Source organism: Ursus arctos, unplaced genomic scaffold, assembly GCF_023065955.2.
Source record: "Ursus arctos isolate Adak ecotype North America unplaced genomic scaffold, UrsArc2.0 scaffold_14, whole genome shotgun sequence".
Classification (NCBI taxonomy): Eukaryota; Metazoa; Chordata; class Mammalia; order Carnivora; family Ursidae; genus Ursus; species Ursus arctos.
Genome location: NW_026622808.1, coordinates 66106481 through 66121322, shown reverse-complemented (window position 1 = coordinate 66121322; position 14842 = coordinate 66106481). Strand labels below are relative to the sequence as shown.

At 36.9% G+C, this 14842-nt stretch overlaps 1 protein-coding gene across 6 annotated transcripts in view; it reads left to right on the top strand.

Annotated features, from left to right (window-relative positions):
• RAF1 (Raf-1 proto-oncogene, serine/threonine kinase) overlaps window positions 1–14842 on the top strand; it is a 75331-nt gene that overhangs the window by 834 nt on the left and 59655 nt on the right. The window contains exon 2 of one of the 6 annotated variants that reach the window (XM_048226695.2): window positions 428–562. The exons of 4 other annotated variants lie outside the window; for them this stretch is intronic. The gene's annotated coding sequence lies outside the window, so the exon portion shown is untranslated. Of the gene's footprint in view, window positions 1–427; window positions 578–14842 lie in introns of all 6 variants that reach the window. One more of the 6 variants, XM_048226697.2, reaches the window with a different exon arrangement.

Here is a 14842-nt window from a genome sequence, read left to right as displayed (position 1 = left end):
GTGGGTTACTAATGAAAGGTTTGGGATGCGTATACTGAGGTTTGGCCCTGGGATGCTTTGGAATGAAGATCCGGGGCTGTCTTTGTGTAAAGTGAGAGCCGCCGGGACGCTTCAGTTCTGCAGCTGCAGAGGTTCTGCAGAGAACCTAGTCGATGCCCAGAAAGAGGAGTTTGGGCATCATGAGAGGAGAGGCGGTTGTGTTCATTCATTGTTCTCTTTTCAGAGCTCTGGGTGTGCCCTCTGGTATTCATTTCTCTGGTGGGAAGAGTGTTAGGATCCCCTGTGCCTCCTTGAGATGTGACCGGGCTCTAGAGGGTCGTTTAATCTAAGTAGGGACGAATTCAGCTCACGTTCATGGAGTATTTCTGCTTGCTTCGTCTTCTGTGCTTTGAGTGGAGGGAACCTGCTCTTCTTTCTTTCCACCAAGGCGTGAAAACAACGCGCTATGATAAGGATGGACTCACCGAGTGTTGTGGGAATTTGAAACAGCTGGTTTTGCTTGGGGGAGTTGTGGAAGCCTGAACACTGGAGGGAACTTTTGCGGCCGGTTTTGGACTGTTGAGTAAGTGCTTACCAGGTGAGGAGGAGGGGAGAGCATTATAAGCTGAAGGGACCGCTGGTACAAAGGCATAGACGTGCAGGAGTTGGGATGAGTTTGGGGTGCAGGAAGGAAGTGGTGAGAGATGAGGGTCTAAAAGAAAAGTCGTGAAGGATCTTTCTTTGTTGGAGAGAGTGAAGTAGTTGATTTAATTTGAGATTTAATTTGCAGAATATGAATTAGAATATGAATATTCTGTTTTTTTCTTGCTGATAACTAATTTCCCCCTTGATGATGTTGAAGCTGATGGTAGTTGAAAAGATTCACTGTGTTAACCCATTTAAGAACATTTTTGATAAGTGCTTTACGTCAGATGTTTTGCACTTACACAGTGGTGAATGAGCTGAACTTCATATTCCTAGGTGCTCTTGTAAAAGATTTTTCTAAGGTTTTTCTTGGTCACCAAAATGTTGACTTTATGCATGTAGTGCACGCTGCTAATACTGTATTTTAAATGGCTCTTGGCAATAAAAACCACGCTCCCCAGCCGTGTAGAAATTGGGAGATTATATGAAACAGCTGAAAGTATTTTTAATTTATTAAGTGTGTTGTATATAGTAAACTTTCTTTGCATTGATTCCATGGTTTCCAGTTTTGTTATAAAGTCGTTAGCTCTCTAAACATAATTTACCCCAAGTTGCTGTATTGTTGTGATTAATGCTTATGCTAAAGTGATTATTACGGACTTAACAGACTTCAGCTAGCAATTCCTGAGTTTTTCTTGGGTTGTGATGGTTATATGCCACTGAAGAACATTAAGATACTTTTGGCTTGTTTTCACCCTTATCACTTCAAGGGCTAAGCTGTTTAAAATGCACCAGAAACATTTGACCCGGTTGAACACTGGGTCCTTGGGAAAATAAACCTGTTAGTGTTTCTGCTGGAAAAGCTTATCTTTTAGGTATGTGGTGTTTGTGATTAAAATTTGTAGTGGGGTTGCTTAGCCTTGTTAAAACTTTTGTCAACAGTTGAAAAGTGTAAGCCTTCAAAGTAGAAGGCTTGAGTGAAATACATTAGAACATATTTTGTGGGATTTGGGTTAGCAGAAGAAAACAGGGAAACAGATTAAGCTGGTCATTTGTGATGAAAAGTATCTAAAAGTTGAAATGGAGAATGGTTAAACATCAAGTACTGTATTACAACTGCTCTGAAACTAGTTGTGTTTAGTTTAAAACGTGCCATTTGTGAAATCCAAAGTAGGTGGTTTAAACAACAATTTCATGGAAGTTAAATTTGAGTTTTCCAGAAATACTAGGTTACTTATTAAATGGAAAATACAATTAATAACTTTAAATTACTATTTCAAGTAGTTTGTTAGTGGTAGATGTATGGTTCTACTACATTTTAATTTCAGATAAAACTTTGTTAGTAACCTGCCTAAAAATAGAAAACTGTTACATGAGGGAGTGCTTTTGTTTGCATGTTAGGAACATAATAGGCCATACATAATAATCCTGGTCTTGGGAGGAGCTTGTTAGCCAAACAGAATGCTTTAATGTTGACTTGCAGAAGAGAATTTTAAATATTGCTTTTGAAAGGCAGTGGACTCTGACAGTAGGGGGTTTATGAAACCATAAAATGGAACTTGCAAAGGTTTTTTGTTTTTCAAATTGTACAAGTCATGGAAGTCATTTCTTTAAAACTGTAGTTGGAAAATTGCTCACCTTGACTAAGTTAATTGGAAAACCAAGGAACATTGGACTTATTTATGATGAGGTTGCGTAGAGTTTGAGGTTGTCATATTGTGTGTGTGTGTGTGTGTGTGTGTGTGTGTGTGTGTGTATGGATGGTTAAGAATTCCTATTTGCTAAACTGGGTGCTAAATGTAACACTAGATATTTGTGTTACAATTTAGTATTTCTGGTATAGGGCTAAATTACCTTGCCTATCATCCTCATGATAGTAATGGCTGGGTATTTTATTTTTGCCCTAAAAGTGGAGTGAAAATTCCTTAATTTCATATTAAAGTTTTCATCTTTTATTTTGCAGTGGTTGAATCATTTTGTTCCTCTATTTCTCCCAGAATACTTGTGTAGCTCGCAATGGTTTTCGTGATTAACTTCAGAGCTTTTAGCCTTTCTTCTAAAATTGCTCCTAAAATCTCAGTTTAACCAAGGAAAATGTCAAGTGGGTGTTGTTTCTTTGTTATTGGTTTTGGCCCAGGCTATCTCAAGTCTCTTTGGCAAATCACTCCCAAAGTGTGTTAATTGCTTCACATTCCAATCAGTGTACATAGTTTTTTCTTGAGGAACACTTGACACATAGTTTTATTTTTAGACCAGATTCTAAAGGATCTTAGGGGGTGGGGATTAACAATCCTAAAGCTAGTTTCAAATTTTAAAATCTTTGTGATTTTGAGATTGTTGGTATTTTTGGTTAACTAATGGAAAGCAGCAGGCAATGACAATGTTTTAGGGGACCCAGTATTTTTTAAATGCTAGTGAGGACTTTGTGGACTTTACTGGTGTCCTCTTCCTCCTCTTTCTACCTGTTGGATTCCATTTATTGTCATACAGTTACAAGCATAAGTACATTTTTACTGTTGGAATCAAGGTCTTCTATTTTTTTTCTTCCATCCTGCTATGGAAAGCAAAAGTGGTCTGATTTCTTTGAAGCTACTTAATACTAGGCATTACATTTGGACAGTGTTTACTTTTTTCCATCCCTGTACTTTTCTGATGGAAGAGCCAGGCTAGTTAATGTTTAACTGTGTTAATATGTCTTTAAAATTGTGAATTTTCATTCCTTTTTTTTCCCCCCCAAGTAATCTCTACACCCACCGTGGGGCTCGAATTTACAACCCTCTACCGACTAAGCCAGCTAGGTCTTAATCTAGGTATTTCTGAGGCATCCTTTTAACTATGGATAGCTTTTAACATCTGTCCATGACCTGGGTTTGGAAGAGATGAAATCCTTAATTTTCCCTGAAAGTATATGACTTTTGTTCTTTGTGGCAAATCTCATTAGGAAGCTCAAAGTTTCTAGGAGAGGCATTTCTCTGGATCCAGAAGATCATTCAGAAAGGAGCTGCCATTTGCATTTAAGAGAATTGTTTACAATAGAAAAGACTGGAAAGAGTTCAAATGTCCAACAATAGTGAAATGATTAAGTAAACTGTGCTACAGCCACTTGATGGGGCACTGTACTTGTCATTAAATATGGATTATATGAAGCATTGATGACATGGAAAATGCTGAACACAAAATTGTGTATCTGGAATGATTGCAGTTGTATAAAAAATACAGTGGAATATTGTTTAGTAATAAAAAGAAATGGTGTACTGATACATTCTCCAGTATGTATAAACCTTGCAAACATTATGTTCAATGAAAGAAGCCGGTCATAAAAGACCACATATTGTATGATTCCATTTGTATGAAATGCTCAGAATAGGCTAGTCCACAGAGGCAGAATGTAGGTTAGTGGTTGCCAGGGCCTGGAGGGAGTGGGGAATGGGCAGCCACTGTGATAGGGGTTTTTTTGGGGGGAGTGATGAAAATGTTCTCAAATTGATTGTGGAGATGGATGCACAACTCTGAATATGATAAAAACCATTGAATTGTACACTTCAGGTGGGTGAGTTGTATGATATGTGAATTACATCTTAAGCTGTTTAAAAAAAAATCTCAAAACCTACACATAGGGAGAAAATACATGTGGATGTTAACAGCGGTTGTTAAACAGTGGAAATAAGGACAATGTTTTTAAACTTTCTGTTTTCTCTGAATGTGTTGCTTTTATAATAGAAGAGTACATTTAATAAAGTTATTTAATTGTATTCATGGTGTGGGTCTTTATGTTACCTCAGACATTCAGTTGCTGTCAGATTCCATTGACAACTACATTTTTGAGCTTCTTTCAGCCGTTTTCTTTTTTCTCCAGATTAGTTCAAGCTTTTCTTACTATTTGCCTTGACTGTTCTTAGAACCTCTGAAATGAACTCCTTTTTCTTATTTCTTCCCATGGTAGCGCTTTTTCCACATTGATGTCAGATTCACTCTTACTGTGCAAATTCTTAAAAATTAAGTTTTATTAATTTTTTTGAATAATACTGTCACATGCCACAAAATTAAAAGGATACAGAAATTTAGGCCGATTAAGTAAGGTTGTGCAGAGTAATTCTACCTCTCCCTTTGTTCCCCAGCTACTCAGCTTTCTTTCATGGAGGGAAATAATGGGGTTTTTATGTATCCTTTTTTTTTTTTTTTTTTGGTAAAGATTTTATTTATTTATTTGACAGAGAGAGAGAGAGCATGAGTGCGCAAGCAGGGGGAGCTGGAGGGATAGGGAGAAGCAGGCTCCTGTTGAGCAGAGAGCCTGATGTGGGGCTTCTCGTGGGGTTCGACTCCAGGACCCTGGGATCATGGCCTGAGCCCAAGGCAGATGCTTAACCGACTGAGCCACCCAGGTGCCCCTTATGTATCCTATTTTGTGATGATAACAATATTCTAATGTAGATATCCTGGCCTTCTGTTCGAAAATCTTCCAAAAGTCTCCATTGCCTACCAGACTAAACATAGTTCTTGCTTAATGTAGATTCCTCATACTATCTTTGGTGGAATTCAAAAGTCTTTTTTTTTTTTTTTTTAAGCGCTTATGTAGGCGCAGGCTAGTGAGCTTAGTGCAGTGTGAATGAGGCAAGTTCCTGCCTTCAGCGACCTTATCTAATGAGGAGACATTGACACAATTTCCTCACTTTTATCTGTTCCTCTTTTAAGAGCCATTTTGAACACCGTCTTCTAAATATCATTTCCTGATCTCTTTTTCCTCTTCTCACTCATTATTTTATTTCCTTCCTTGAGCGCCGCCTTAAAACTTTACTTTGCATTTATTTTTCTAATGGCCTCTATCATGTAATCTGTGAGTTTATTATCCCGTTAGATTATAAACTGAAGGGGCGCCTGGGTGGCTCAGTCGTTAAGCGTCTGCCTTCAGCTCAGGTTGTGATCCCAGGGTCCTGGGATCGAGCCCTACATCGGGCTCCCTGCTCGGTGGAAAGCCTACTTCTCCCTCTCCCACTCCCCCTGCTTGTGTTCCCTCTCTTGCTGTCTCAAAAAAAAAAGATCATAAACTGAAATTAATGCTTTCTGATACATATGCAATTCCTTATTTATTGATATTTGTAAAAAATTTTCCCTTTGAGAGGCTGAGGGGCCATGTTTTGTGTTTCAGTGAAAGTGTTGAGTCTACATTCCAGCACTTAATACTAGGTTTTATAAGACCTTCTATTTAAACTTAAATGATTTTTTTTTGTACTATGCACTATAGATTTTATATGTATTTATTGTGACACATATGAAAGTATTTGTTTACTCCTTTCCCTAGAAGATTGTATCTTAATCACCTTTGACTACCCAGAGTTTAGCATAATGGCTGACATCTGATGGCAGCCAATTTGTTGAGTGTAAGGTGCTAAATAGTGTTAATTGAATTGAATTTTTTGTATAGATATCCTCCAACTCTGGCTAGACTTAAGTTCCTTAAAGGTGGGGCATATCTTACTCTCATTTATAAATCTCCAGTTCTTAAAACTTTGTCTTGATTATTTAACAAACATTAACTGAATGAGTGGAGATTCAGAGATTAATCACCTGTGGACTTAGTTCCTTTCTCCTGGCCATCACAAACACACAGATGCTTACTATTAAGTGAATATGCTTACTACCAACTCAAACTCAGAACTTTGTAACTTCGGATATCTTAGCGTCCCCCTCTATGGGGCATTATTTGTAGATTGCTCTGAGTTCTCACTGCCAGCTCCATGAGGACATTTGCCTGCTTTAGCAGCTCCCTTATTCACTGGCCCACGCGCTTTTGTCATACTGGCTACTTCCTTTGCATTCATAGGCTTTATACATGGAAGAGAATTTTAACCAGAGGGAATGTGAGGGGGTACGTGATAATTCTACCTTCCTTCACGTTAGTCTGGACTAAAATTAGAGTGCAGTTGTGAATTGTGAGCGTAGAGATCATAACCTTTGTGACTCATATTTAGCTGACAGTGTGAAATGGGCCCCTTACGCTTTTTTTGGAGGGGGGCAGGTAAACTATACCTAAAATTTACCATTTTAACCATATTTAAGTGTACTATTCAGTGGCAGTAAGTACATTCACAGCATTGTGGAGCCATCACCACTATCTGTTTCCAGAACATTTTCATCAACCCAAAAAGAATACTCTGTACCCATTAAACAAAACTTGCCATTCCTTCCTATTTATCTCTGGTAAATTCTACTTTCTCTCTATGAATTTGCTCATTCCAAGTACCTCATATAAGGGAAAATCATACAGAATTTGTGATACTGCATTTGGTTTGTTTTACTTAATGGTTTTCCAAGGCCCATCCATATTGTACCATGTATCAAAATTTCATTCCTTTTTATGGCTGAATAATATTCCTGTGGGTGTGTGTAAGGTGTTTTGTCTGTTCATCTGTTGATGGATTCTTGGGTTGTTTCCACCTTTTGGCTGTTGTGAATAATGGTGCTATGAATATTTGTTTACAAGTATCTGTTTGAGTCTCTGCTTTCAGTTCTTTTGAGTGTATGACTACGAGTGGACTTGCTGGATCATGCGGTAATTTGGTTTTAACTTTTTGAGGAACTGCCAAACTGTTTTCCACAGCAACTGCACCATTTTATATTTACACCAGCAATACATGAGGGTTCCAATTTCTTTCATCCTTGTCAATGCATGTTATTTTCCGTGTTTTTGTTTTTGTTTTTGATAATGACTATCCTAATGGATATGAAGTGGTGCTAGGCTTTTTTCTTACTGCTAATTAAATCTAATGAGCAAACAAGAAACTTAGAAGTTGGCTATATTTGCATCTGATGGATTTTTTTCACCCTTATAAATGTATTTGTACATAATCCTCTTCAAAGAGATATCACACAACTAATGACTCATCTTTTTTGAAAAGAATAAACTTTTTTGATAAGCTCGTATATGTAGTTGGTGTAGTTACCCTCTTTATATCCTGTATCCTCTTAATCTAAAGTGTGTTCTGCCAAGTAGTGAAAGATGATTTCAGTTAATCCTGTTAGATAAGTTCTATTAAGTGAAAAAAGTCGAGTACTAAAATTAATACACAAAGATCTCATCTGTATAAAGAAAAATATTTACAAGTATATATTTATGTATAGAAAAGATTGGATACATATGTCCACGAATGTTGGCAAGGGCCATCTACAGGTTATTATTTTTTTGTGTTTTTTCATATTTTTCTGACACCCCTTCCCCCCATGAACATGTATTCTATAATTAGTGTTTTGGGTTTTTTTTTTTTTTTTAAAGATTATTTTAGAGTGCTTGTGCGTGAGCACGGGTCGGGAGTCAGAGGGAGAGAGAGGATTCTGAAGCAGACCTCTTGCTGAGTGCAGAGCCCCACATGGGGCTCAGTCGCAGGACACTGAAATCATGACCTAAGCCAAAATCAAGAGTTGGCTGCTTAACCGACTGAGCCACTGAGGTGCCCCTGTAATTAGTGTATCTTTTAAAAAAACTAATAGATTGGAAAATACAAATTATTACAAAAAGCCTGTGTATGCATGCGCATATGACATCTGTATGGGCTTATAAACATGGAGAAGATACGAAAAAAGTAATTGGAGGTTGTTAACATAGGTTACTTGGTGGGGTTAGATGGAGGGAAGAAAGGGAAGGGTAAAGCAAAGAAGGGATTTTAAAAAACATTTAGGTGCTATAGAAAAATAAGGCAGAGTAAAAGTTTTAGAGGGTACTGAGGATGGGGAGGGGCTGCTATTTATAATGGATATGTTTGTAAAGTCATTAAATATGAAGATTTAAAATAAAAGGAAAACAAAATTGTGTAAAAAGTAAAAGACTGTACTATTCTTCATCAGACTTGTTTCCAAACTTTTCGTCTACTCTTACTCCCTAGATACACTTTGGCTTTTGTCTTACCTCTGCATCTATCTTTTGAAATGCTACCCCTTCTAGTTCAAGTACTATAGGGAAAGGTTTTTCCACGTTCCCAATTTTAGAGTTTTCTTAAGGGGTGCCTGGGTGGTGCAGTCGGTTGAGCAACCCACTCTTGGTTTTGGCTTAGGTCATGATCTCAGTGTCGTGAGATCGAAATTGAGTTCAGTGAGGAGTCCGCTTCAAATTCCCTCTCTTTCTTTCAAATAAATAAATCTTAAAAAAAAAAAAAAGTCACCACCCCCTTCCTCTCCCCAAAAAGGCTGCCACCTTTTGTTGTAGGACTGCTTGTAATCCTGAAAGTTCTTAGCACAATGCCTAGCACACAGTCAATCTTTGGTAAATGATGGTTCTTTTCTTCTACTTTAAAAGCTTTTGGGAGGCAAGGGGCAGTGTCTTTCTGAATTGTATATTCTTCAGAGCAGCTAGCAGTTGAAAGTAGATTCTTAGAAATTGTGGTTTTTTTTTTTTTAAATTTTATTTATCTATTCATGAGAGACAGAGAGAGGCAGAGGCAAAGGGAGAAGCAGGGAGCCCAACGTGGGACTCGATTCCAGGACCCTGGAATACTGACCTGAGCCGAAGGCAGATGCTTAACTGATTGAGCCACCCAGGCACTCGATTCTTAGAAATTGTTGACTGAATAGTGCTCCTTATTCTTTTTTTCTCTCAGTTCTATGCCTGGTTGCAGTATATACAAAAGCATCTGGTTCCTTAGATATTTTTATGTGGTAGATAGTGATTTAGTGTCCATGAAAAAGGTTAGGATAATATTGTAATTATATCTTTTCTCCATTAACATTTTATTCAGGTACTTGAGCACCTAATTTTATGTAAGGTGTACTATACTGGATGACGGAGTATAACAAGATGTAAGAAATACATATAGTTCTTTTCCTTAAGGCATTCATATTTTGGTATATAATTACATAGGTTACATTTTCATGTTTTTTTTAATCCTGTGGCAAAGTATCTGGGTATAATTTAGAGCTTTAATGAATTAATGGTCTAATTACAGGGAAAACTTGTGCACATGTTCTTGTTTTAAGAAAATTACTTTTTTTTTTTTAAGATCTTATTTATTTGACGGAGACAGCCAGAGAGAGAGGGAACACAAGCACGGGGAGTAGGAGAGGAAGAAGCAGGCTCCCAGCGGAGGAGCCTGATGTGGGGCTCGATCCCATAACACCCGGATCACGCCCTGAGCCAAAGGCAGACGCTTAACGACTGAGGCACCCAGGTGCCCCAAGAAAATTATTCTTAAGAAGTTGCTTTAAAATATTTTTTGAAAAAAAAAAAAAAAAGATACTATAGATTTTTATAGGTGCCTTCTTGTAATTCTAAAAAGTTCTTAAAGCAAGCAATCTGGGTACCTTTGGGGATACCACTAAACACTAAGGAAATCTTTTCTATATGAGAGCCATTGACTCTGGAAGGAATTATAGGAGATTTGACTGAATCAGGTGGTTACTTCTTGAAATTGTTCTGCCAAGTGGTAAACATGAAGAACTGCCTCCTATCTCAAGGATAAATTCCAGTGTCTGCCTGTGCCAGTGTGCATTTATTTATTTTATATTTCATGTCTTTATTCTTGAGGAAGGCAAAATGCTATCTTTTAAGTTATTTGTTGATTATGCAAGATTTGCCACTAAAATTCATGCCTTTTATGTGGATTAGAAATTAGCAGTACAAGACTGCCTGGCTGGCTCAGTTGGTAGAGCATACAGCCCTTGATCTCGGGGTCTTGAGTTCAAGCCCCACATTGGGCATAGAGCTTACATTTAAAAAAAATTATAAATAAATAAATAATATAGTGATACAAAGTTAAGTCAGTGTTTCCAGGTATTAGCAGGGTGAGATATCTGGTTGGTTTTTGTTTCCCTTCCTACCCCTTTGACTGCAGCTATTACCTCATTATTATATGGCCATCAGAGTGTTCATCCCTAAACCGGATTTTATTTGTGCGTTGTATATTTTGGTACACTTTGTAAATGGGTCTGTGCATTTTAAAATTAGTAGTTACTGCCTAAATAAAGAAACTGACAGGTTTGGAGATGAAAAGTAAAACTTGGGCTGAAAAAGAGTTCAAGATAAAGTGACTTTTAATGAAAAATAATGAAAAACTAATTTGTGGCAAGAGTTAAAAATGAAGTTGTTCCTAGAGGTCTTTTACTGTGGGGCTGATTGCTTTAACATACTGTTTTGAACTAGCTGATTTTTAACTTGTATTTTTAAACTAATTAAAAAGTTAGAATCTTTTCTAAACTTGGGCAGCCCTGGCTTGCTAACTTTTCAAAGGGTAAAGTGTCACATTTCCTCATGTGCCTTTATGCTACCCAGTCATCTGATGAAGTTGCCAGTTTGTGGTCAGAAATTGAGAAAGAGGAGTGAGGAAACTCAAAATATTGACACACATACCACCTTGCAGTGCATCAGAGTGCCCTTTTGGACTGGTTGGAAAACTGTAACCTAAGCCTTTTCCAAACTAGACATATTATTTCCTAGCTTGGATGAGATGACATTTGATTTTTTTAAGTATTTGACCATGTCTGTCAGCAGAAACTTTTTCTATGTGAGGGTGATTTTTTTCCCCCCAGGATTGTGTGACCAATTGAATGATGATGATGATGATGATGATGATGATAAAAAGAACAAAACACTTACTAAAGGAAGCTTGGGGAAATCATGCAAAATTGATCACCCGATCTCTCAGGTGGACCAGGGCTTGACTGAAGAAAGGAATGAGCTTAAAGGAGAAATGAATAGTGAAGTTGCATTATATAAGCACTTTAAAATATATTCAGTTATGTTTTCGCTCTGCCAAAAAAAATAAGTTTTTTAATAGTGCAGGCAATTTCAACCACCATTACTCATACTGAGTATATGTTCTTGTGAGATTTTTATTGCATTTGAAAAAAGTGATCTTTTGTTATTCTCAATTCTCGCAAGCCTTATAATTTGTGGCACAGTTGAGTGTGCTTTTTTGTCTAAAGATACATTAAAAACAAAAAAAAAGAGACTTATAGATAATAGCCTACCTATGTTGACTGCTACCTGCCATGTTCTTTTAATAGCTGACCTTAATTCATTTAATCTTCCCAACAGCCTGATGATACAGGTAAATTATGATCTTTATTTTAAAGAGGAAGAAAGAGAGACATAAATACCCTAAATACAGCCCGTCAATTTAGGGAGAGATTAAAGGGATTTTCCATGGCAATTTCGACTTCATCCTACACCCTGTCTTCACCCTAGAATTTAGTGCCTATGTATGATGCAGACTTAGTGTTTTTGTTAGAATTCTGGGAATGCCTTCCACTTCATAATTTTCTTTATGATCCATGGTAGTTTTATTTCCTTCTTACAGACCTTATATTGTTGACCCCTCCTAATCCCTGTTTTAAACTAAATTCTGAAGTTATCGAAGGCAGAGATCCAAGTCTTAAGCTAATTTGCCTCTCCAAGTACTTATTTTTCATAGAACCCTCAGAGATAGCCCCTTTGAAGAGTTTTCTTTCCTTAACTTTTGTTGACCTAAGTGGAAATACTTATTTCCATTACTTTTTTTGTAAGACAATAATGAACCATTTTGCTGATACTTTATCTGTGAAAACTTTTCTTCAATATTTGATTTAGGGATTTAGTTTAAAATAACACTTTAGAAAAATTCTTTCTAAAATGTTCTCTTTCCCCACTAATCAGTGTTTCATAAACTTCTAGGAGACATCTTATGTGTAAAGCATACCCAGTTTATTCAAGCACAGGGTGAGGATTGTGTGTCTACACGGAAGCCTTTAATGTAAAGCTTGGAGTGATTGGTGGTACTCACCTGGTATTTTATCTTAAACATTTATCATTTAATGGAGGGAACTTCTCTTTTTGGAAAGTTTTCTGTGCTAATTTTGCCAGTTCTTATGAGAGTGTTTAAAATGCTTGGAATCTTAGGGGTGCCTGGGTGGCTCAGTCGGTTGAATGTCCGACTCTGAATTTCAGCTCAGGTCATCATGTAACGGTCCTGAGATTGACCCCTGGGTTGGCCTCCTCGATGGGCATGGAGTCCGCTTGAGAGTCTCTCTCTCTCCTTCCTTTGCCCCTCCCCCTGCTCACTCACACTCTGTCTCAATAAATCAATAAGTAAATACATAAAGTCTTTAAAAAAGAAGATTCTTGGAATTTTATGTAATAGATAATTCTCTGAAAAATGAGAATAGTGGAAAGATACCTAAAATGATTGATTGGCTTTTATTTTATAAAAATAAAATTATAAATATAAAATAAAATATAAAATTATATTTTATTTTATACAATTAAGTAATTAAAGCTGAGTAGAGACACATCTTTGGAATTGTATTGTGATCAGAATGGCTATTAGTGGCTTTAAAAATTATGAACTATTTCGTTTATTTCATTGTTACCATTTCTCCTGCTTTATGTTCCCAGTCTATTTTCTAATTTTCTGATTTATCAGAAAGATACTTAAGTGTTAGATTACTTGAATTAGTTTACTGGTTAGAATATAAACGACATATACTTCAAATACAGCTGTATACCATGTAGTGTTAATAGAGCTACTTTTACCCGTATTTTACTTAAAGAGCAGTGAATTGGAATATTTTATATTTTTCTTACACATTAAGTCATAAGTTGTACATAGCATTTGGCTTATTATCTCTTATCTTTGATATTAAATTTTATTTCTCCTATCCTGACAAAGTAAAAATAACCTTTTTGAGGAAATGATAAATCCAAGCAGAAAAACATTTTCCAAAAAAGTTGTGTTGGTTAATTGTAGGTAATTTAGCAGTGTGTTGATGTCATGTACAAGTCCAAAATAGGCTAATGGGTAAAGTATCCAGAATTGCCCCATGCAGGCTCTGCAGAAGATCTCTGGGAATATGGAGACACTTTGCAAAAAAACCAAATGAATAAGATAGTGTATAGCCAGTGTTATTCTGAGTAATGTGAGAGCTAAACAAGGTCTTTCACAGTTGATCTGTACTTTGGAACTTGGGGCTTAAGTTTTGAACACAGTATAGCATAGTGGTTAAGAGCTTTAGGCTTTGAACTCAGGCTGGAGGTTTAAGGGCTATTTAGAAGAGTTCCTGATTATTATAATCAATAGAACCACCATTGTTTAGATACAAATAATAATGGGTAACATTTTCTATCTCAGGCTAACGCTATGTGCTTTCCATATGTTATTTAACCTTTACATCTTAAAAAACCTGCCCAGTAGAGGAGAAAGAAATACAAGTAAATCTTAAATTTAGATGACAGTAAGTAAAAGGCTATTTAAAAATACAGACACCTGGGGCGCCTGGGTGGCACAGCGGTTAAGCGTCTGCCTTCGGCTCAGGGCGTGATCCCGGCGTTATGGGATCGAGCCCCACATCAGGCTCCTCCGCTATGAGCCTGCTTCTTCCTCTCCCACTCCCCCTGCTTGTGTTCCCTCCCTCGCTGGCTGTCTCTATCTCTGTTAAATAAATAAATAAAATCTTAAAAAAAAAAAAAATACACCTATGGGACGCCTGGGTCGCTCAGTCGGTTAAGCATCTGCCTTCGCTCAGGTCATGATACCCGAGTCCTGGGATTGAGTCCCGCATTGGGCTCTTTGCTCATCGCGGAGCCTGCGTCTTCCTCTGCTCCTCCCCCCACTTGCGCTCGCTCTCTCACTCACTCTCTCTCTCTGGCAAATAAGTAAAAATCTTAAAAAAAATAAATAAAAATACAGGCACCTTAGTATAGTCAGGTCATTTATGCCAGATGTGTAGAATTTTAAAGCTCTTGCTGTCATTCCTCCTCCTCTCTGTTTTCAAAACAGAGAAACTCAAGGCAGCTAGATAAAATTATCACAGAACTCTAGAGTAGTGCCCAGGTTATTTTGATGTATAGGAATTCTTTTATATTGACTAATATTCAGAATTAGTGAGTCATGGTTTATAATTCAGCAGTCTTCTACTTACATGGGGATTTTATCTAACGTGCATTTATTACCAGCTCTGGGGAGAACATTTTTGGAATGAATGTAAAAAAGAATTACTTAGAAATCTATGTAATCTTCACTGTTTTGTATTAAATTCCTATCCATTTGTTGCAGATTATAAGAGCTTTCTGAATAACAGATTATATTTTTGATATATTCTCTATTCTATATTGTTTAAAGGATAAAAAGAAAGGCCAACTTAGAAAAAGCAGTAGAAATACAACTGCTGTAAGGTAATGAATTTAAATGAAATCGCTAATAATTTAGAAATAAAGTAAAAATCTTTTAAATATGAAGAGTAATTTAAATTGCTTGTGTTA